Source organism: Schistocerca nitens, chromosome 6, assembly GCF_023898315.1.
Source record: "Schistocerca nitens isolate TAMUIC-IGC-003100 chromosome 6, iqSchNite1.1, whole genome shotgun sequence".
NCBI lineage: Eukaryota > Metazoa > Arthropoda > Insecta > Orthoptera > Acrididae > Schistocerca > Schistocerca nitens.
Window position 1 is genome coordinate 708,567,938 of NC_064619.1, and position 22,757 is coordinate 708,590,694.

The window sequence follows — 22,757 nt, forward strand, 5'->3', positions numbered from 1 at the left end:
TGTGGCGGTACAAACTGCCTTAGACGACACTGCGAACACCTCGTGGTTTATGCAAGATGGTGCCCGGCCACATCGCACGGCCGACGTCTTTAATTTCCTGAATGAATATTTCGATGATCGTGTGATTGCTTTGGGCTATCCGAAACATACAGGAGGCGGCGTGGATTGGCCTCCCTATTCGCCAGACATGAACCCCTGTGACTTCTTTCTGTGGGGACACTTGAAAGACCAGGTGTACCGCCAGAATCCAGAAACAATTGAACAGCTGAAGCAGTGCATCTCATCTGCATGTGAAGCCATTCCGCCAGACACGTTGTCAAAGGTTTCGGGTAATTTCATTCAGAGACTACGCCATATTATTGCTACGCATGGTGGATATGTGGAAAATATCGTACTATAGAGTTTCCCAGACCGCAGCGCCATCTGTTGTTGAAAATTGTAACTACTGTAATTTCGAAAGTTTGTCTGTCTGAAAATGTACTGTTGTTCCAAGCATATTGCAACAAACGGTGTATTTCTATCGCTGCTCGTTTAGTTTTTATTGCCGTTTCAAATATACCGGTCATTTTTGAAACACCCTGTACCTGCACGCTGCACTTTGAGGTAAATCCCTATGGACCAACTAGGAGACTGGGCAGTTAAGATCTGAGCTAGACTGACCACGTGGACGGTCAGACAAAGCATCACTTCTCTTCCCCTCACCGCTGGGCCTACTCATATAAATCTCTTTTTGTGGACGCCGTATGTAGCCTACACCGATTACTTCGTTTAGATCAGATGCCCTTGTCTTGTGTACTGCGTGGTGTTCATTTCTAAGCTGCAATGTTCAGGAATTCATGCTAAGACCGTGGCTTACTAGCATGCTTTGCCGTAATAATCTTACTTTCAGTTCAACAGATTGATATCTTTATAGACTAGGGTTAAATCTGTTCCGGCAGAGATATTATTCTATGTAAAAGATTAATGTCAGCCTTTCATAAAGTCATCCATAGGTGTAGGTCATGGTTAACGTTACTTTCCCACTTATTTAATGTTATCATAGGAATTCGAGGTTAAATGGGATTCCTTTTCGTTCTGTTTTTAATGATGTGAGGCACTGAGCTACCACGTGGTCCCTTGGAGAACAAATGCAAACTTGTTACTGTATTTTCGTAAATATCTTGCATTAGTTAAACACGTATTAAACATACCCGTGTTAGTATCCGTTGCGCCATTAATGTCTGCCTACATTAATGTTTATTCTTAGATCAAAATTTTGGTCACAAAGAGGACGTTCCCGGCCTTGTAACGTCGACCAGCATGGTCTTGCTGTGCTGGTACATCGAACGGCTGTAAGCAAGCGGGAAGAGCAGCCGTTATTTTTTCCGGTGTCGTACAGCTCTACTGTGTGGTTTAAAATGTGATGGCATCCTCTTGGAGGTGAAATAGTTCCCATTCGGATCTCCGGGCGAGGACTACTAAGGAGAAAGTCGTCATCAGGGAAAACGGAATTGGCAGAGATGGAGAAGCCTTCACAAGATGGAGTAGCGTGGAGACCTGCGCCAAACCAGTCTTCTAACCGAAGACCACAACAACAAAGTCATGTATGTGCTGCGTTTAGGTTATATTAGGAAGCAGGGTCACAGATTATATCGCTAAAAATTAATTAATTAATTTAAAAAATTAAAATTCATGAAAATGAAAATGTATAGAGAGGGATTTACAGCATCACTGTACTGGGGTGCATGGTGTCTCAAGAATGCTGCTGGTGAAAAACACTTCAATAAGAGTAATTTTGCACCTGTTACTGGATAGGTTTCTAACTGCCCAGTTACTTCGAATCGCAGGGAGCAGAGTGCTGCCATGGCTTAGGTATAATTAAAAGAAAAATGGGAGTGGCATTGGGAATCCAAGAGACGGTGAAGCAGTGTAAACACGTGCGAGACACCGGACAGTGGAAACAGAACGTGAGGCCGTCCGTGGCTCGCAAATGTGGAAGCGGCCGGCGGAAACGCACGCCTCACTTGTTCCTCGGACCGTTGCCGCCTCCTGTGTACCACAGGCAGCGGTGTTTGCTCTGCCACCTGAGATAAACGGCAAGACACAGTGAAACAGAAAGATGACGGTTATACATCTAGTCGTCGGCGAAGTAATTAGACGTGGAGCTTAGCTCGTGACCTTTTGAAAGGAACCATCCCGGAATTCCAAGTAATCTATACATTGAGAGCACGGATGCAGATTTGAACTCCAGTCCTCCAGAATGTGAGGATTGCGTCTCTAAAGACTGCGCCATCGCCCAGTAGCTGTGATGAAGAAATAACACAGTTCCTAATTATCACCTCAGAATTATTATAGGAAACTTTAACAACAATGTTTTTAAATATGAATGTATGCTTTCCCGGCGTACACAGCTGGTGAAGAGTTCTCGGGCTTCCAGCAGGGTGGCGGTGTCTTCAAACTGTGACGTTTCGACGAGTGATATGCTCATAATCTTCTGGTGAAGTGCCGAGACTTTACGGATGCCCCTGCCATCCAGAATCACGAGACTATTGAGAAAATCGAACATAAATACCGTCTTCCGACCACCGCCGAAGCTGGGCTCGGCTAAAGACCCACTCAACATACCTGGCATATATAGGATTGCCCGTGAATGTGGTGTACAGTACATTGGAAAAACGCAGCGCTGCCTCTCTAAAAGGTGCGAGGAACACATCAGACACGTCCGACTTGGACAACCAGAGAAATCTGCTGTAGCTGGACATAGTATCAAAGAAAACCACACCTTTAATTTCGAGAACACTAGGGTGCTGTGCCGAGCCGGGAGCTATTGGGGCAGCGTCATTAAAGAATCGATAGAAATACGGGTCCACGAGAATCCACTGAACAGGGACGAAGGTTATCAACATAGCCCGGCCCGGAATCCAGCATTAGCCGCATTTCACCGTGAACGCACCAAGAACCGTCCAGCTCGCGAGACGCGACCGGAATGCTCTGAAAGAGACGCGAACGGCGCACCCGCTTCCCCCTCCAACCCCGCCCGCCAGCTCCACTGGATCCAGCCTCCCGCAGCCAGGTAGTGGGGGTAACGCCGCAGGTATAAAGGGATAGGCATCCGCAAAGTCTCGGCAATTCGCCAGAAGATGATGAGTATGTCACTCGTCAAAGCGTCGGAGTTTGAAGACACCGCCACCCGGCTAGAAGCACGAGAACTCTTCACCAACAATGTTTTCCTCGTACAACCATAACCAAAACGTGTAATTAGAATATACAAGTTTTGAAAACAAAATCACATGAAGTCAAGGAACACTCTGCTCCAAAAACAAAGGAGTTAATCATGGCGCTGGATACTCGCAACTAGATGACGCTTCAAGATATGTCCCGTACAGTTGCTTGCGAACAGCAGCCAGGAAGGTATACCGTACTTGTCGGATACGCCTTCAACATAAACAAGTTCGCTAGGCTTCCATATTGGCTCACAATTAAATTAAAAATATTTAGCTTCAACCGATCCTCACCAAGGTTTTCGGATGTATCCTTTGGCTGTAAGGTAAGTGAAATACCTTCTCAAATATTCCCAATCGGGACTTCCTCTCCCTTATCAGAAGTCGTCCGACTTTCTGCTGAAAATACCGTAACTCTACGCTGGGACACACCTCAGACAGTTCTCTCTATCTCAAAGATAGAGAATGAAAAGTGCCTTTAAAAAAATACCTCTAGCTCACGTTTGCCTAACACTGACTGATAAAGCTTCTTCCCACGTGTCGAACCCTTGCTGTTCGTACCGTCGCAAGGCTCGAGGGTGAATCAGCAGGACGCCACCCCTTTGCCTCATTACAGAGGATGGTTGCAGGCACCTTCGAACATATTTCAAGCTTCTGCGTCGGAATGGGAGACAAATCTTTTCCAAAAATTGATCCTTTAATTGTGTTGCCCATTGTACCTGTTACTTACAGGGAGCTGTGCGTATGTCTAAAAGAGAGCTTGCTAACGGATGACAGCCTGCAATTCCGCTCCAAAATGAACGTCTTACAAGCTCTGAAAAATTAAAATCAATCGAGTTCGCTGGTCAGCCGATGCAGTCAGTATCTTCCCCAAGCCGTCCTCAGACAGCTAGTTAGTTATTTGTTTCACAGATCTTATTCACGATAAACATTATGATGTGGAACTCGAACTCACGCTGTAACAGAAGAACACAGTGTATAAAATAATTAAATTTGGGAATATTATTGGTGTAATTTTGAGTAATGGAATGATTTTTTAATGTAATTTTTCATTATTTTTTTACGAATGAATATGATTATGTAATTTAAATGCAATATGTAAAAAATAATTATGTAATAAGATGTAGTAAACACGCTTTTCTAGTCAGGACGAATTACTTTCGTGAGCAGTCAAAGAGTAAATTTGAAGTAGAGAATATTGTCGCCGGGCGCGGACGTGCACACTGCATTTGAGACTGATAGAAGCGCTCAGTCGTAGTGGCATGCTAGTGGCCAGATTGGAAGAACTGTGTGTTATGGCCAGGCATAAGTATAGTGTTAATTAGGCACAGTGCAAAAAGCATTAAGAGCAATTAACCTGAAAGAAGAATACTGTGTACCTAAAATTGTTTATTGCAAAGCGACGCTAAGAAGAGCCTCTTGTCATGCATTGTCGGGTGTTACTACTTTGCGCACCTGCAACCACTCACTGCAGTAAGACCAGACCAATTTTCATGTTTAGAAGTCTATCGAGGCTAACCAGCGTAGTAGTTTCATTCTGTGATTAATTACCGAATTAACGTTAACGCTATGTTAGAAGTGCTTAAACCTGAACAGTTACCAAGTGGGGTCCTATCCTGTCATTAACAGTTGATTATAAAACGACTAAAATTGCTGAGCTAATTTAATTTTGATAATTTGTTTAAAAAATTTAAAGTTATCAAAACTTTAAAATAATTGAGACTGATATTTAAAGATAATGGACTTGATTTCTTAGCGAAATTTTCACTTAAAAAAGGAATATTAATCATAAGTTATTATGAAAAAGTAGCTTCAGAGGGTTTTTAAAGATTATTGAAGATCATAATGGTTAATTTCTTTGTGTAATCAATAATTTCTGCTCCCATTTCCGGAATACGTGACAATGTTATGCAAAAGTTAATCAGTAATTATTCATTTAATGTTACGCGCTAATGAGATATTTTGCTTAAAAGACGTCCAAGACTTAGCACCTGATTTGTTGGCCAGACTCAGCATAATTTTGAAGAGTTTTGTTCTCCTACTGTCGCTAGATGTAGTGTAGCATTAATTTCCTCCACTCGTTGTCTTCTCGCGGACGCAGTCGGTGCTATTTGCAATAAACTTAGCTGCACATTTCCGTGACAAATGGCACCATTAAGGAAGGGGTCGTTAATCTGTGTGTAATGACCTACGTGTCGGCGGAAGGTTAAGCCCCGAGCAACATCTGTTTAGGTATAAGTGAGCAAAATCCGCTGATACCCCGGCCTTAAGCTGCGCACCAGTCGCGTCGGAACGCGTGTTGTTAGGAGAAGAGCCACGCAAATGCGATACGAGGTGTGGCTAGAAAAAAACCGGACTAATACTGGTGAAACAATAAAACGAATGCAATAAGGCTGAAAGTCGCGTGGCCTGGCACGTGACTCTCGCTCCGCCTACTGCTAGAGTTTCATCTGCCTCCTGCACTCAGTCTGCCCGTGGCGTCTGTTTTAAGTAGTTGACGTTTTGTCTTTGCGTCGGAAAATGTTGAGTGTACAGAAAGAACAGCGTGTTAACATCAAATTTTGTTTAAAACTAGGAAAATCTGCAAGTGAAACGTTTGTAATTTTACAACAAGTGTACGGCAATGATTGTTTATCGCGAACACAAGTGTTGGAGTGGTTTAAACGATTTAAAGATGGCCGCGAAGACACCAGTGATGACACTCGCACTGGCAGACCATTGTCAGCAAAAACTGACATCAAAGGGATTGTGCAAATTGATTGGGTACCAGAGGGACAAACAGTGAATCAGCATTACTACATTAGCGTCCTGGCTACCCTACGTGAGCGAGTACGGAGAAAACGGAACGATTTGTGGAGAAAAAAGTCACGGATCCTTCACCAATACAATGCCCCAGCTCACAGTGCGTTGTCAGTGAAGACGTTTTTGGCAAAACACAACATTCCCATCTTAGATCATCCACCCTACTCACCTGATTCGGCCCCCTGTGACTTTTTTCTTTTCCCTAAAGTCAAGTCAGCTTTGAAAGGAACTAGATTTGAGACTGTTGAAGCAGTAAAAGAAAAAGCGACGGAAGTAATGTATGGACTTACCGAAAATGATCTGCAGCATTGCTATGAACAGTGGAAAATTCGTATGGAGCGGTGTAGAGACCGAGGAGGAGAGTACATTGAAGGAGATAACATGAAATTGTAAATAATTGTAAATAAATGTTTTTTCCAGCATCAGTCCGGTTTTTTTCTAGCCGCAAATCGTACGTTTCATCTGGACCGCTCCTAATATGCCAGAAGGACCTAACATCTCATCCTACATCTTTCTTCAGCGCTGAACCATGGGGATAAAGAACAGTCTTCAGCCTGTAATAGTGGGGACTAAAAACACATTAACTTCAATTCATGGCCAAGAATGTCAACAACAAACAATATTTCTCCAAGCACGTTTTTCACAGTTTCTTATACAGTCGATAGCTCTATTTATTACATCATAAAAAAAAGAAAAATTGCTTTTGTGTGTCGAGTGATAAGAGGTAGGAGTAATACCCATACGACAAAATTACGTCTACCTACAGAGTGGAAAAATGAAACTAGCCTGGAAAATATTTCATGTACTTTAAGAAAGGCAACCCAACTTACGTCATCTGCACACACAGCGAATGAGCTAACAGTTAACTTCGGTTGCCTATCTTAAGGTGCACGAAATATTTTCCATATCAGTTTCATTTTGCCTACACAGTATTATGATTTGCTCAAAATCTTATTTATATATGCCGAATCAGTCACGAAATAAACCAGTTACAAGTTTTTAGATAACTCGCTATGTATGTATGTAGCTTAGTATGACCTCCATGAAACATGACATTCTAAATTCGTAAATCGAGAGAATTAGTTGAGTAAGGCCTCCATCATTTGCACAACAATATTTAGAAAAGAGTGGGGTTAAGCGTTACGGGGGTACGTTGTTATAGTGTATTCCTCAACAAGGCTGTTACTTAGGTACATTCGGGACAAGATAGGCACACGAGATTCATTTTCATCAATCAATCCGTTCCCTGCTACACTGTGGCTAAGCGTGGAATTCCTATAAAGAAAAATCTCAAATTCTAATGTTAGAATTACGTATGTTTTCTGACAGCTAACCTTGTACTTCCACTACAGTTACAGGTAGATAATCTACTGAAACTCTGTACTGAGACATACATAGGGAAGTTTTCTGTAGTAACCGCAGTTCTATTAGGGGTCACATTGTGCTTCAGTTGACATTTTGACGTCATGGCGCACCGTGGGGTTCGCTGTTAATGACGTGACACATCGTTATTGCGTAACATTGTCCGCACGATCTGCTGCCATCCCTCTCACCCCCCCCCCCTCCACACCCCCACGTCGAAGAACGGCAGGAAGCTGACAACTAAGGAAAAAAAAATCTGCTTTCTTCACCAGTTGCACGACCAGGGCTGTGATACAATCAAACGAGAATTCACTAGTTGTACAAGGCAAGAACCTCAAAAAAGGCAAAATATGTTAAGCAAAAACTACGCGGAAGTCCAGACAGCACGCATGGTAGACCTACTTGTTTCAGACGTTTTAAACACTGAGATGCTCTACATTCAAGTGCTAGTGATGAATATGAATAAATCTGTCTGCCTTAAATACTGGAAACCCTTCGTAGGAAAATTTAGAATTACGGTTACAAGTGTGCAAACAAAAGCGCGTCATTAATACATGCGACATGAGAGAAAGAGAGAAGAAGACAGCTGGGACGGGTAGGAATGCATTTTCAGTAGTCACAGATAATCCAAATGAGAGCGACTAACACACATCATTGGCAAACGTGTAACTAAAGTACAGACGACAGACCCAATGCAAGCCTATTAACACTATGATAAAACGAGTCATTCACAAGAATAGTAGCACCTTCACGGTAATTGTCAGAATCACTTGAAAAGACTGCCACCTGACGCTTCTTTACATGTCTAATGATGTCACTGTTGCTGGCTTTGTCCTCAGAACGAGAAAAACATTCAGTCTCACAGTCATCCGGAACTTCATTCTCACAAGGAACATTTGAATAATCGTCGTCAAAAACCTCCGAAAGTACGCTGCCGGAAAAAAATTAGTACACCCCTTTAGGGGTTTCCAGTTCACTCGACATTTATTGTTGCGTACAGTAGATAAGGAGTACATGAAATTATTCCGTTTACAGATCAATAGCACAAGCGGTTAAGGGGGACCAGGTATCGATCCATGCTGTAACGCTCATATTAGAACGTGGTGTAGCCAGCATGGGCGGCAATGCAGGCGCTGATCCTGGTATCCAATCGATCGTACGGGCAGTGAATACTGTCCTGGGATACGTTATTCCACACCTGATCGACCTGTTCACGTAGTTTCTTTGCAAGCTCTTTCTTGACGAATCGCACGAGTCACTTCTCGTCCCATCGTATCCCACACGTACAGACTGCAGGCAAGTCCGGAGATCTTGCTGGCCAGGGGCGTTGTTGCTCACCTTGCAGAGCACGTTCAGTTTCGGGCAGTGTTTGGTCGGACATTATCCTGTTGAAATTACACATCACCTTCCTGTTGTAAGAACTGCAAAGGAACTAACCGCTGGTTAGCGTCTCCTCCAGAAACACCAAAGACGAATGTGAGACGTAGCCTATTGTGTCCCAGACCATAATTCCTGTAATGGAGCCGTTGTATCTTGAACTAATGCACTGTACAAGTCAGCCCTCACCAGGTCTACGTCTTACATGCAAAAGATCAGCACCTGCTTGCAGGCTAAATATGCTTTCATTGCTGAAAACTATGGCACGCATCTTCCTAAGGATCCTCTGAGGGCACCAGTTGAGCCTTTCACACAGATGCTACGGCCTGAGTGGAATACGGGCTAGAGGTGCTTGTGGTCGTAGTCCCGCTGTTAATAACCGGTTCGCAACAGTTCGTGTTGACACGTCAGGGCACACAAGCCCTTTTATCCCTGCAGTGTTAGCAGTACGATCTGCCAAAGCTGCCCTTACAATACGACAATCTTGGCGGGTGTCTGTGCCACGTGGACGTCCAGAACCTCTAAGCATGTGCGAAAGTTCACGCGGCCACTGATGCCAGTATCGTAACACCGAGCGCAGCACGTCCAACTTGTATGGCAATTCTTCGAAAGGACTATCCCGCCAATCGGAAGGGCACATTTTGACCCCTTCAGTCTCGCTCATTTGGCTGTAGCAAGAACGAGTGCGTCTCTGTGGCACGGATGCCTGCTTGCCTCACACTTCACACGTTTGCACCACACAGTGCCTTCTCGCCGTGAGCATTGCCTATTGAAGGGTAGACACAGATGGCGCTCTACTAGCTAGGCCACTACGCTATCTGTTGGCGGACGACGTTGAAACCGTTTTCAGTATATTTACTATCTTCCAGGTGGCACATCCCGTCATCGGATCAAAATCGATGTCGTCTTTCCCAGTGTAGTAATTTTTTCCCGGGAGTTTATTTCAGATTCGCTCATTTCCTTCCGTTTTCTGAATATGGCTATGTCTGAAAGGAGGAGGAACTTCACAAGACGAAAACAGTAACTACTTGAAATACCAAAGCATTATCAAAATTCCAAATATTCAATAGGAACATGAAGGTTCAAAATGGCTCTAAGCACTTAACATCTGAGGTCATCAGTCCCCTAGGCTTAGAACTAAGTAAACCTAACCGACCTAAGGCCATCACACACATCCATGACGGGGCAGGATTCTAACCTGCGACCGTAGCAGCCGCGTGGTTTCGGGATGAAGCGCCTAGAACATGAAGGAAATCAAGTTTGTTACAATGACTAATGATGTAAAAAACCTAAATAGAAGGAGTAGTTGAAATGTATCACAGGAGATGGCATAACAGTACTGGTCGGACCTGTTCTCATCCCAGAGCAAGCTGGATTTAGGACAGAAAAGAACTGCTGTACACAGACCCTTAGCACATAGAAGACGGTTTCCAGCTCGGAAGTGTGACTGGAGTGACATTTGTCGATCTCTCTTCAGCCTATGATACTGTACAACATCAAATCATCCTAAGGAAGACTTACGACCTTACCATGGACTTAAGGCTTACGCAAATCGTTGCCACCCCGTTGCAGAATCGACGTTTCTTTGTAGAATTTCAAGGCAGGCGGGGCAGATGGAGAATACAAAAGAATGAGCTCCCGCAGGGCAGCGTCTTAGCACCAGTGCTGTTTAACATCTACACCAATGACCAACCACTTCCTTTCCACACAAGAAGCGTCCTATATGCAGACGACCTTGCATTGGCAGCTCAGGTTAAGAATTTTGTGACAATAGAAGAAAATCTCACTGCTGCTCTGAAGATTCTCTCAGAATATTACGAGGAAAATCATCTCAAGCCAAACCCATCAAAAACTAAAACATGTGCTTTTCATCTGAAGAACAGAGAAGCTTCTCGACAGTTGTATGTGAACTGGAGTGGAAAGGAGTTGGAAAACTGCAGTGCTACAGTTTAGCTTGGTGTTACCCTGGACCGCTCGCTGGACTTCAAAGCACACTGCACCAACCTTAAAGCCAAGGTTTCATAGCTAAATTGCCTACTGCGCACGGTGACTAATTCTGGATGGGGTGCCCACCCCCAGACAGTAAGAACAACTGCCCTGGCACTCTGCTACTCCGCTGCAGAATATGCCGTTCCAGTGTGGTACAATTCTGCACATGCAAAAAATGGACACCGCCCTGAATGAAACCTGCAGGCTGATCACAGGCTGTCTGAAGTCAACGCCAATACAGAAGCTGTACAAACTTGCAGGTATTGCCCCACCCGATATTAGACGCGAGATAGCTGCTAGCAACGAGAGGCAAAAGGCCTGCAATAACCCGGCCCACCCCTTGCACGGACATCAGCCACCACCACCTCGACTGAAGTCCAGAAAGAACTTTCTACAGTCTTCTGTTCCAGTTGAGAGAGATCAAAGTATAGCCAGGGTTGAACTGTGGAAAAAAAGACAGCCTGTCCATCCAGAGCGAGACGTACTTGAAGAAACTCTGCCACCTGGTCATCAAGAAGGATGGTGCACATGGAAGTTCTCGAACAGACTGCGCTCCGGCATTGCAAGAACGAAGGACAACTTGAATAAATGGCCAATCGCACAATGGGGAGACACATTCTGTGAGTGTGGAGATGAACAAAGTACAAATCATCTCCTGAAGTGTCGTCTCTGCCCATACTCTTGTACAGGACTGGAACTGGCCTTGGCCTATAGCAACGCAGTCAATCTTTCCAAATACTGGACACAATTAGTGTAAATGTGTTCATTACGTAAAAATTGATTTCTTACTCCTATGCATATTATGTAAATATTGATTTCTTACTATTGTGTGTGTTTTGTAAATATTGATTTCTTACTCTTTTTCCCTATGTGTTCATTTTATTGCCCGCATCTCGTGGTCGTGCGGTAGCGTTCTCGCTTCCCACGCCCGGGTTCCCGGGTTCGATTCCCGGCGGGGTCAGGGATTTTGTCTGCCTCGTGATGGCTGGGTATTGTGTGCTGTCCTTAGGTTAGTTAGGTTTAAGTAGTTCTAAGTTCTAGGGGACTTATGACCACAGCAGTTGAGTCCCATATTGTTCAGAGCCACTTGAACCATTTTTTCATTTTATTACGTTTATGTGTCTTTGAATTACTCATTATACAAATATGTATATTTTTAAATCAGCAGAATCTGTGTCCTGGTACTTCTGACACGAATAAATAATAAATAATCTACTGACAGGATGTAGTTAATTTATCTCGAGATCCGACTGTAGCGGGCGCCGCGCAAAACACGACTAAACTCAGGATCCCTCTGCAATGTGTTAAGTACCGCACACCACGTACATAAAATAAAAGCGATATTTCCTTTAATGTCAGGATAGGATGGGTCACTGATGAACACGCGCCGCGCGGGGTAGCCATGCGGTCTCAGGCGCCTATGCACGGTTCGCGTCTGAGGTTCGAGTACTCCCTTGGGCATGGGAGTGTGTATTGTCGTTAGCGTTAGTTTAAGTTAGATTAAGTAGTGTGTAAGCCTAGAGACCGATGACCTTAGCAGTTTGGTCCCATAGGAACTTACCACAAATTTCCAAATTGATGAACACGCACCATAAATTAATGAGGTTTGGGGGAGTAAAGGGGAGGGAGAGGCTATGGAGCATGGGCATAAGTATTTTTATTGACTTATTAGCTTTTGCCCTCGACTTCATCCGCGTGGATCTCAAACCTGCATGAATATTGAAAAATTCTGAAGCTTATTATCGGCGAGAAAAACGGATATAAAAAAACAGAAGTGTCCAAAGGGCGAACGGTAAGGACCTGATGTTCAAATGGTTCAAATGGCTCTAAACACTATGGGACTTAACATCTGAGGTCATCAGTCCACTAGAACTCAGAACTACTGAAACCTAATTAACCTAAGGACATCACACACATCCATGCCCGAGGCAGGATTCAAACCTGCGACCGTAGCAGCAGCGCGGTTCCGGACTAAAGCGCCTAGAACCAGTCGACCACAGCGGCCGGCGGAACTGATGTGTTTGTGAGCAAAGATAGATACAGTTGAAGTATGAAATACCAATTGACCTGGATAGGGCAAGAGCCTGGTGTTGTGTTCAAAGAAATTACGAAAATGAAGGAATTTATTTACATATAACATGTGATATTTTGCCCATAGGAGCCACTATAAACCAATTATCCGAGTAAGTGACAGCCCATGGGAATTTCAGCTTTGATAATATTTTTATGAAGCGACACCACTTTAAAATGATGTTAAAAAATTTACCGGCTCAACCACTTGTTTATAGTGTAAAACACTAAGATTGACGCGTTTCGGAAGTGAAGCTTACATCATCAGAATAATAAAAAGTAAAAGAACCTGTTAAAACTCGCTAAAATGGAACAAGCACCAGGCACAATAAAACTGACAATGAAATTAAAACATCTGATTTGATCCATTATAAATGGTTTTTGAATGGGTGTTTAAAGAAGATATACTGCTTCCGTATAATGCTTGTTACACTACTGCAGTCTACACTGCGGTAAGCTGGGTAAAAATGTAAGTAGAAGTGAAGCTAACTCACTATTTTTAAAACATCGTGGCTACTTCCCTTGTTGCAGCCGTGTCTTCCAAGGTGCATCTCCACATAGTCGTCAAAATATAAAATACTCTAGAATGGTGTCGCCTATGGTGTTCAACATCTAACCACAAGGCTCACTCCTCTATCGACGATAGAGGCTCACGAGGGCTGAGTTCACCCCATTTGCCAACAGCGCTCGGCCGACCACACGGTCACCCACACAACTGCTAACCAAGCTCGACAGCGCTTAACTTCGATGATCTGATGATGTGTTACCACTGCGGCAAGGCCGTTGACACGTGTGTAATACCACAGAAGATAATTTTCTATTGTTTATCTAACATCGTAATACATGTATAAACTTTTATGTCATATGTTGCAACCACTTGAGAATGGAATGAGACGCCAAAACTAGATGAATAGTGATAAAAAGAAATTTTATTAGAACAATAATTCTCTCACGGAAAAGTTTTATTCTATAGAGCACTGTAGCATAGTAGTGTCAGGAGCGAGTATAGTTTTTATCTATCTATTTATTTATTGTTTTACATTTTATTGTGTTAACAAACTATTCTTCCCTACACGAGACTACGTTCTGATATGTAGATAACTTTTTTTCATGGACACTGCGTGATTCGAGCAACCCAAAAAATATGGAAACGAATACTCTTGTGCCGCAGTGTGTAGGCAAAAACCTTAACTTCTTATAGAAGCAGAGACGAAAGTGTGTTATTAGGACCGACATATGGCAGCATGTTAGGTAAATGTAAATAAACCAACAAATAACGTAAGTTGGAAGAATTCACCAATATACAAAGAATAAAACATTTTGCTGAGCATAGGCTACAAAAATGAACAGCTAGAGAAAGATTACCTTTACTGACTGTTAATGCAGAACTAATTAATGTGTACGTTTGTGAGCCTCTGTGATGCAATGTTACCAAGAAAGTATGTAATTATACCGTAGTAACTGTGTGTGAAAGAAAGAACTGAATTGGGTGTTTAAAAAAGATATACTGCTTCCGTATAATGTTTGTTACACTACTGCAGTCTACAGTGCGGTAAGCTGGGTAAAAATGTAAGTAGAAGTGAAGCTAATTCACTATTTTTTCAGTTTCAAGCCAAATATGCTTCTGGAATTATTTTCCGCCATTCTCTTGCAGATAGTGTTTAAAAGCCGAATGATAATATTCGTTAGCTACCATTTGCAAAGATAAAATGAATTAGATGAAGATAGTAGTACTTCGTGGCAGTACTTCTCTTCTGGAAGTTGAGTGTTTCAACTTCATTAGCAAACAAATAAAAGAATACGTTACCTTCCCACTCCGCCCCGATATCTGAGTGGCGAGCGCGGCGGTGTGTCACGCAAGGAGTCCGCGTTCGATTACCCGCTGGGTCGGAGATTTTCTCAGCTCAGAGACTGGGTGTTGTATTGTCCTCATTGTCATTTCATCATCGTCAGTGGAAGGCAACGGAAAACCACCACTGGAATTACTTCCCTAGACGCTCATGCGGTGGACCTCTCTGACGAGGCTCCCTCCATGACAAGACCTGCCGTAAGACAGGACACAAACTTTTACCTTTCCAGAATATATATTGGTGATAAAGGATAGATTTCAGTGAAGGAAATCACTCAACTGTCAAAAAAGGCATACATATTAGTATTGCTTCGGTCGCAGGTTCGAATCCTGCCTCGGGCATGAGTGTGTGTGATGTCCTTAGGTTAGTTAGGTTTAAGTAGTTGTAAGTTCTAGGGGACTGATGACCACAGATGTTAAGTCCCATAGTGCTCAGAGCCATTTGAACCATTAGTATTGCTCGGCGAAGACGCAGATGAAAATGTATAGAAACAGAGGTTTAATTTTTCTACTCGACAATGACTTGTAAGACACTCTGACCTGGAACCGAGCCAAAAATAAGAGTACTGATCTCGCAATATTATCAAATGTTATCTTTAACAAGGGTCTAGTTACAATGACAAATGAAATAAGTGTCCAGTGAAATAATTACGTATTCTTCCAGTGAAAGAGAACGAAATAATCGTTAGTATTATATCTGCAGTGCAGTTTGAAATCACTCTGTTGTTCACAGAATGACTATCAAGAATATCCGCAAGTAATATCAGAAGCAAGTGTGGCGTTACAGTGCACCTGTTGGGTGTTCGCCACGTGTATTGATCCACAGTGAAGTTCTTCATAGTGAAACGCCCATAGCGGGCTGGTAGTTTGACGTGACCGTGAAGTTGGGCCGAACATGCAGCGAGTGTTTACGGATGGAAAAGTTCCTTCTCGTCACTGTTTTGTACACTCCGGCCGTGCTCAGATCACTGAGGTGGAAAGCGCCCGAGTCCACACACGCCTGGCTGCGTGCAGCACGGGTCAGACACGCCACATGCCGTGTCCACCTGGCCGGCAAGAGTAGCGATGGCCGTTTACTCAGATACGCACATCAAGTGCGGAAATCGGGTGCGTTCTCGCTACGACCTCCCGTTTTCTCAGCTCCAAAGACACAAACTGTTTCGCAGAAGTAAAAGAGGCAATAACTATGTCATACGGGGCTCCAAGCTGTAGTTAATATTGAAATTAACTTTTCCTGATGTAGCGCTGTATCCCAAGGTATAGTGGAACGACGTCTAGATTTTAAAGTGCACAATGACAACTGTAAAAAAAGGGCTCTAAGCACTATGGGACTGAGGTCATCAGTCCCCTAGAGCCGTGCGGGATTAGCCGAGCGGTCTAAGGCCCTGCAGTCATGGACTGTGCGGCTGGTCCCGGCGGAGGTTCGAGTCCTCCCTGGGGCATGGGTCTGTGTATTTGTCCTTAGGATAATTTAGGTTAAATAGTGTGTAAGCTTAGGGACTGATGACCTTAGCACTAAAGTCCCATAAGATTTCACACACATTTGAATATTTTGAAGTCCCCTGGACTTAGAAGTACTTAAACCGAACTAACCTAAGGACATCAGACACATCAATGCCCCAGGTAGGATTCGAACCTGCGACCGTAGCAGCAGCGCGGTTCGGGACTGAAACGCCTAGAACCGCTCGGCCATAGCTGCCGGCTCAATGACAACTCAAGATATCACGACGGGCAGATGAATAGGATCCATTGTGCCTTCCAGAATGATGGGATAATCTAAGAAATGCCACGAAAATATTCCACATACTGGAACGCTCTCTTTTCTCTGCCTCGTGATGACTGGGTGTTGTGTGATGTCCTTAGGTTAGTTAGGTTTAAGTAGTTCTAAGTTCTAGGGGACTGATGACCATAGATGTTAAGTCCCGTAGTGCTCAGAGCCTTTTTGAACGCTCTCTCCTATGGCCTCGGTGCATTCGACGATTATTCCGTGTTTGCTTTCTTACATTTCACGCCTTACACGCCAACGGCCATCTGTCCGATGGATCATAAAAAGTGATTCAACTGAAAAGTCGCCCAGTTGCGGTATTCGCGTGCAAATTCCAGCCTTCGTCGCCGATGAACTGGACTCAGCATGGACATAGGAACCGATCGCCTGTTGTGGAGTACGATATGCAGCAACTTTCGCTGAACGGTGATTGAGGAGACACTGTACGTAGCTCCGTGGTTCATATGGGAGGTCAGTTGCTCAACTGTTGCAAGTCTGTTCGCCTGCACACATCTCTGCATCCGTCATTCATCTGTGCCACAGTTGCCTCGGCGCCATTTTTCCATGCACGCTATACACCAACCACAGCGACACGCGACAGTTCACAAACTTTGCCGTTTCGGAAATGCTTCCACCCTTGTCCCGAAAGCCAATGATCTCACCGTTTTGGACGTTAGGCAAATAGCACCGTTTCCGCATTACGGTGACGACCACGCTGTTGTACTGCGAGCCCCCCACGCCCCCCTCACCCTTTCCTCCTCACTTTTGAACACCAGTGCTGCCACCTGCCGTCTGTGACTGGTTATTGCACGTGGACGTCGAACATAGGCGATGGTCACATCAGTGTGGCTGGACAGTGTACAACCTGCAACTGAGAGGTCAGTATGGAACTTAGCTGCTGACAAGTATGCTCCAACTACCTACCTATGCTACCCATTGTGCTACCAGTTTTATGTAAATTGATTTACTCTACTTGATGCCACATAAGCCCAGTTTCTAAAAAAACTATAAACAAATTCTGTGTGTTTAGTGAACCCTGTTGTGGGGCGGCTGGTAGGAAAATATTGTTGTATAAAAGTTTGAATGTAGAAACACTTCATTTCCTGGCCGATTAACCATATATGGGGCGGCTGGTGCAGAAAATGTTGTTATATTAATGTTTCTATTACTTATGCTGTTGTTTGCCGTTCTCAACACTGTCTCTCTAACTACAATATTGGCAACCAGAAAGTGATTAGCAAAACGTGAAGCCTGTAATTAGAATTCCTAGTGCCCACTTCATCTGAGAATACACTTACAGTTACAGCTTATAGCTCTGAGGAATTAGGAGATTGTCCGGGATTTATAATCAAAAACGGTCTTGAAAAAACGTTCTGTATTCTGAAAGTCACAGATGAAAACAAAAGAATCCACACAATCTAACTAACAGAGCAGTTCAGAGTCTAATGCGCTGATGCAACTATAAATGTCCAAATTACATGTTTAAATGAATGCTCGCCATAATTTGATGATTAGGTTCATCAAACGCCACGCTAAATAATGGTAGAATGTTTGCCCCGCGGCGTCACGTGAAAATACGACAGTACGCAAACTGTAGATCGATAATTAAAGTCAACCCAGAAATTAACACTTCACTCGAAAATGATTCATGGTTACACGCATCCCGAGTAACTTACTACGGCATCCGAGGCTGTTTGTAGCAATGATACCGACGCGACGCGACTCCCGACACAGATGACGTGCTATTCAGCGTCTGGAGAGAACTGGGGCCTTGCTTCCTCCCGCAGCGTTCTTATATATAAATCCGCGGCGCGGACGGCTAAGGGAACGCCTGATCAAATCGGCTCTCCCGACTAGCCGCTGGGCTAGTAATGCACCACTTTAAGTTACCTAATAAATCATAGCTTCTCTTGCTGATGGCCGATGAAGCTCTTAATTTAAATGTGCATTCAGCACACAGGTAAGTATTGATAATAAAATTTTGACGTGGCTAAGTTAAATATTTTGGGCGAGAGAATTAATTTAATTACACTGCACGCAGTAGACGAGCTCTGAACTGGCCCTTTGGAGATACGCTATCGCTATAGTTTTATAGGTATTCAAATGAAACTTCTCACATCTTCATAGTTATAGCGGATCTCCAACCTACTTAAATATAAACATCCTAGCCTTATTTATTAGCCTACTTGATCTATCTTGCTTCCTTAATTTTTAAGACAAAAACCAGAAAATATTGAATTTCAATTAAAATCTTAATTTGTGAGATCCAGAAGACTGTTTCTATTAAATATTTATGAAAAAGGAATCTAATTATAAATTTGGAAGTCTCTAGCTCTTTTCTGTTGCGCCAATGATTTTTACAGAAAAACGTCCAAATTTCGAAAATGGCTAAAGTTATCGAACTGATATTCAACACATGTTAATTTAGTATTACTCGTGACATGCTAGAAACATTTTAGGTTATTTATTTGTTTTGTAAAGTATTGCGCAACATTTATGACGTCAGAGCTAGTTACAGCGGACTGGTTGGCACACAATGGAAAGACTGATGAGAATTTACTACGGCATGAGTAGGCTGCTTCCCTACACTGTCCACCCTACATGCAGTTTGTGTTTTCAGCAGGAGAATGCAGCGTGTCACACAGCTCGCAGTTTACGTGTGTGTTTCGAAGAAAACCAGGTTGAGTTTACTGTACTCCCTGACCAGCAAACTCCGCATTTTAAACCTAGTCCAGAATTTGTGGGACTGTCTCGATCAGGCTGTTCACGCCATGGATCCTGAATCAAGAAACCTAACGCAGCTGGCAGCGGCACTGGACGGTACCTACCAGAACCTCATTGACACTGTCAGCACGTTTCGCGCTGCAAAAGGTGGTTAGCCAAGCTTTTGACAGGTGGTTAAATTAATGTGACTGGACCGTTTATAAGAAACTTACTCCGGTCTTCTGAAAAATAAACAGTATTAGCATTAGAAAGACAGAAGGTTGCAATTATTAACGAACTAACTTGCACCTGTGCTTCTTAACAGCCTTGCACCCCAACTCGGATATGGATGTTTTAAGTCAGTCCCAACTCGAACATTATCAACCAAACTAAGTACGAAGTACCATAAAATAGTTATTACATACAAGAGGAGTGCGGGTAAGCTACTACAAACAGCACAGTGAACGCATTATTCTGGCCAAGATAGACACGAAGCCCACATCTACTACAATAGTACAAGTTTATATGCCAACTTGCTCTGCAGATGATGAAGAAATTGATGAAATGTATGATGAGATAAAAGAAATTATTCGGATAGTGAAGGGAGACGAAAATTTAATAGTCATGGGTGACTGGAATTCGAGAGTAGGAAAAGGGAGAGAAGGAAACATAGTAGGTGAACATGGATTGGGGGAAAGAAATGAAAGAGGAAGCCGTCTTGTAGAATTTTGCACGGAGCATAACATAATCATAGCTAACACTTGGTTCAAGAATCATAAAAGAAGGTTGTACACATGGAAGAATCCTGGAAACACTAGAAGGTATCAGACAGATTATATAATGGTAAGACAGACATTTAGGAACCAGGTTATAAATTGTAAGACATTTCCAGGGGCAGATGTGGACTCTGACCACAGACTATTGGTTATGAACTGTAGATTAAAACTGAAGAAACTGCAAAAAGGTGGGAATTTAAGGAGATGGGATCTGGAAAAACTGATTAAACCAGAGTTTGTACAGAGTTTCAGGGAGAGCATAAGAGAACAATTGTCACAAATGGGGGAAAGAAATACAGTAGAAGAAGAATGGGTAGCTTTGAGAGATGAAGTAGTGAAGGCAGCAGAGGATCAAGTAGGTAAAAAGACGAGGGCTAGTAGAAATCTTTGGGTAACAGAAGAAATATTGAATTTAATTGATGAAAGGAGAAAATATAAAAATGCAGTAAATGAAGCAGGCAAAAAGGAATACAAACGTCTCAAAAATGAGATCGACAGGAAGTGCTAAAGGGCTAAGCAGGGATGACTAGAGGACAAATGTAAGGATGTAGAGGCTTATCTCACTAGGAGTAAGATAGATACTGCCTACAGGAAAATTAAAGAGACCTTTGGACAAACGAGAACCACTTAAGTATGAATATCAAGAGCTCAGATGGAAACCCAGTTCTAAGCAAAGAAGGGAAAGCAGAAAGGTGGAAGGAGTATATAGAAGGTTCATACAAGGGTGACGTATTTGAGGACAATATTCTGGAAATGGAAGAGAATGTAGATGAAGACGAAATGGGAGATAAGATACTGCGCGCAGAGTTTGACAGAGCACTGAAAGACCTGAGTCAAAACAAGGCCCCGGGAGTAGACAACATTCCATTAGAACTACTGACGGCCTTGGGAGAGCCAGTCCTGACAAAACTCTACCATCTGGTGAGCAAGATGTATGAGACAGGCGAAATACCCTCAGACTTCAAGAAGAATATAATAATTCCGATCCCAAAGAAAGCAGGTGCTGACAGATGTGAAAATTACCGAACAATCAGTTTAATAAGTCACGGATGCAAAATACAAACGCGTGTTCTCTACAGACGAATGGAAAAACTGGTAGAAGCTGACCTCGGGGAAGATCAGTTTGGATTCCGTAGAAATGTTGGAACACGTGAGGCAATACGGACCCTACGACTTATCTTAGACAAAAGATTAAGGAAAGGCAAACCTACGTTTTGACTCAGAGAAAGCTTTTGACAATGTTGACTGGAATACTCTCTTGCAAATTCTAAAGTTGGCAGGGGTAAAATACAGGGAGCGAAAGGCTATTTACAATTTGTACAGAAACCAGATGGCAGTTATAGGAGTCGGGGACATGAAAGGGAAGCAGCGGTTGGGAAGGGAGTGAGACAGGGTGTAGCCTCTCCATGATGTTATTCAATCTGTATATTGAGCAAGCAGTAAAGGAAACAAAAGAAAAATTCGGATGAGGTATTATAATCCATGGAGAAGAAATAAAAACTTTGAGGTTCGACAATGACATTATAATTCTGTCAGACACAGCAAAGGACTTGGAAGATCAGTTGAATGGAATGGACAGTGTCTTGAAAGGAGGATATAAGATGAACATCAACAAAAGCAAGACGAGGATAATGGAATGTAGTCGAATTAATTCGGGTGATGCTGAAGGAATTAGGTTAGGAAATGAGACACTTAAAGTAGTAAAGGAGTTTTGCTATTTGGGAAGCAAAATAACTGATGATGGAGGAAGTAGAGAGGATACAAAATGTAGACTGGCAATGGCAAGGAAAGCGTTTCTGAAGAAGAGAAATTTGTTAACATCGAGTATAGATTTAAATGTCAGGAAGTCGTTTCTGAAAGTATTTGTATGGAGTGTAGCCATGTATGGAAGTGAAACATGGAAGATAAATAGTTTGGACAAGAAGAGCATATAAGTTTTCGAAATGTGGTGCTACAGAAGAATGCTGAAGATTAAATGGGTAGATCACATAACTAATGAGGAGGTATTGAATAGAACTGGGGAGAAGATGAGTTTGTGGCACAACTGGACAAGAAGAAGGGATCGGTTGGTAGGACATGTTCTGAGGCATCAAGGGATCACAAATTTAGCATTGGAGGGCAGTGCGGAGGATAAAAATCATAGAGGGAGACCAAGAGATGAATACACTAAGCAGATTCAGAATGACGTAGGTTGCAGTAAGTACTGGGAGATGAAGAAGCTTGGACAGGATAAAGTAGCATGGAGAGCTGCATCAAACCAGTCTCAGGACTGAAGACCACAACAACAACAACAACAACATACAAGAGAATATGCCGCAAAACGAAACTCACACAGCTCAAGGCTCTACAGTGAATCGGCATGTCAGTAAAACGAATTAAAATATCACCTCATTAGATTACTATGATGAGGGGACCTACTTGTATTCTAAGCCCCAAGGCAACCCGGTAGATACGTAAGACTTACAAGACAGATCTGCGAAACAATGTAATTCTTAAAACATAATATAGAAAACTTCTACATCACACTCCCTGGCCACCACTGTGGTCCAGAACATTAAATCAGTTTAATACAGAAATGAGCAGGGTAAAACATATGTGAAGACACCACTTCTCGCAGCCGGGCGAAGTGGCCGTGCGATTAAAGGCGCTGCAGTCTGGAACCGCAAGACCGCTACGGTCGCAGGTTCGAATCCTGCCTCGGGCATGGATGTTTGTGATGTCCTTAGGTTAGTTAGGTTTAACTAGTTCTAAGTTCTAGGGGACTAATGACCTCAGCAGTTGGGTCCCATAGTGCTCAGAGCCATTTGAACCACTTCTCGCAAATTGGCAGTAAGACATTTACGCCCAGCACCCTCAGTGATAAC